We start from the raw sequence: 2,861 nt of genomic DNA on the forward strand, positions 1-2,861 counted from the left end.
ACTGAACTTTGAGAAACTTGATGTTCTGACATCGAGTGACACGCTCTGCTTGATCAAGAATGCGAACCAGGTACTCTCGGTATGTGAGGTTATCTTGGAGATCAAGCGTTTCGTGGTCCACTCCGCGGATGGGATCCGAGAAGCAACGCCTGAGTTGAGAGACGTGGAAGACATCATGAACTCGAGAAAGATATGGGGGTAGTTCCAATTGGTAGGCAACCTCTCCTCGTTTAGCGAGAATACGAAAAGGACCAATGTAACGAGGAGCCAACTTGCCCTTGATACCGAAAAGATGGGTACCCTTCAAAGGAGTAACCCGAAGGTAAGCTTGGTCGCCAATTTCATAAGTCATATCCTTATGATGACGATCGTACTGGCTTTTCTGACGAGACTGGGCTGTTTTCAAATTCTCACGAATGATGCGAACTTGCTCTTCTGCCTCCTGGATCATGTCCGGTCCAAAGAATTGTCTTTCACCGGTTTCTGACCAGTTCAAAGGTGTTCGACATCTTCGTCCATAGAGAACCTCAAAAGGAGCTTTCTTGAGGCTGGATTGGTAGCTATTGTTATAAGCAAACTCGGCGAAAGGAAGACATTTCTCCCAATCCATACCGAATGAGATAACGCAAGCTCTGAGCATGTCTTCGAGAATTTGATTGACCCGTTCCACCTGACCACTCGACTGAGGGTGGAAAGCGGTACTGAAGGAAAGATGGGTTCCCATGGCAGTTTGGAAACTCTCCCAGAAATGAGAAGTGAAAAGACTGCCACGGTCTGAATTGATCTCTAGTGGAACACCATGCAGTGACACTATTCGAGAAATATATAAGTCAGCAAACTGACTAGCAGTGATATTTTCTCGAACAGGAAGGAAGTGAGCCACTTTGGAAAGACGATCAACGACTACGAAGATAGCGTTATTCCCTCTCTTGGTCCTGGGAAAGCCGGTGATGAAGTCCATACTAACTTTATCCCATTTCCATTCAGGAATAGCTAAAGGCTGAAGGGTGCCAGCAGGTCTGTGATGCTCTGCCTTAACAAGACGACATACGTCACAATTAGCAATGAACTCAGCGATTTCTCTCTTCATCCTAGTCCACCAGAACCTCTGGCGTAGGTCCTGATACATCTTAGTACTACCGGGATGAATCGTGAGAGGAGATTCATGCGCCTCCTTAAGAATCAGTTGTCGAAGATGTTGATTCTTGGGAACCACCAAGCGATTCTCAAAGAAAACAACACCACGATCATCCATAGTGAAACATCCACCAACTCCCTTCTTAATGTTCCTCTTGATCCGGGAAATTCCTGTGGCGCTATCAGGACCCCGACTCAATGCCACATCGATCTAGCATGTAACACCTCATATCACTTTGCGGCCTCACGCACGGTATCCCCACGGGTGTCGCCTTACCTTTGCCCGGGACCGTTTGCGCCTTTTGGCACACGTATATGGTGGTGTCGCTAGCATCCATATGATAAAGAGCCCGGGCTGACATGGCTAGTCGTAAACCCAAAGTGGCACTAACTTACAGGGACAGGCATCCATGACCCAGCATCGAACATGTCGGTCATCAGTGAGTGAATCCAGGCTGTAGCACTGGGCTAACAGGACTCCGGTGAACCGGGCTGTAGCGGGCTAGCAGGACTCCGGTATTCATCGCGTGACATTTCCCCGAAGGGACAGACACAGGATCGAAGAAGGACACATGCCGGCCTGCCTAAGTGTTCCGGAGCAGTAGCAAGCTACCAGGGCTTAGTGGAAGCACTAGGAGACATTTCCCGGTAAGAGAGGCTACTAAGAATAAACAACTAGATAGTCAGATCCCACACATAGCAATACACATTACACGTACGCATAACATGCAAGTATGTGCTATACAACATGGCATCACAGCATAACTCAACAATCATATAGATAAAGGCTCAGAAGAGCCATCACAGCATTATTACAAACAGGGGTCACATGACCCAACAGTCAGAGCAATCAAGCAACAAGCGGAAGCATTACATGTCTGAGTACAGCCATCTATAAATGAAAAAGGCTGAAAGCCTGACTATCTACAACGTCCGCTCAAGATCGTAGCTGAGGTACTAGCTACTAGTCGAAGTCCACGAGATCACTAGTAAGACCGAAGTCTCCGCTGCAAAAACATAAATAAAGCAACATGAGTACAAAGGTACTCAGCAAGACTTACATCAGATCCTATCATACATGCACTTGTATCAAGAGGGTAACGTGGGGTTTAGTTGCAGCAAGCCAGCTTTGACTCTGTGGCTATCCTGTTCTACGACTACCAGAAACTCTTGAGGTGAAACAACGTACACGAGTCCACTAATCACCACACAATACACTACTATGGATTCATCCCCGTCTCCCTACGAGAAGGCCATCCATAGCACTCACACATGTCTTGAGCATTTTAGGGTATCCACTTCAAGTTGTCTGTGTACCATGTAAGCATCCAAGAAGTCCATAACCGCGGACCCGGCTATTCGAATAGATCATGTTAACCCTGCAGGGGTGTACTTCTTCACAGACGCTCTCGCCACTTACCGCCATGTACACGTCATGTATCTCGGCAACCTTCAAGCGGAAGCCTGGCGAGGGTGTCGGCCACGACCTGACTAACCACACAAGACTCTAGTCCAGGTTTATCGCCTATTCGGGTTCAATCCGCAAGGAGATCCGGCCGGGGTGTCGCTCACGGCCCCAAACGATGTGAGCAGGGTTCCCGATCCCACCAACCGGGTGCCACTCGGTACACCGTGCCACGTGTGCCTAGTCTGTCCCAAGCCCACCCTGCCGGGTGCCACCTGGTAGAAAAATAGCACTACCTACAAACACCAGAAACTAGTTG

The sequence above is a fragment of the Triticum dicoccoides genome, chromosome 5B (assembly GCF_002162155.2).
Source record: "Triticum dicoccoides isolate Atlit2015 ecotype Zavitan chromosome 5B, WEW_v2.0, whole genome shotgun sequence".
Taxonomy (NCBI): domain Eukaryota; kingdom Viridiplantae; phylum Streptophyta; class Magnoliopsida; order Poales; family Poaceae; genus Triticum; species Triticum dicoccoides.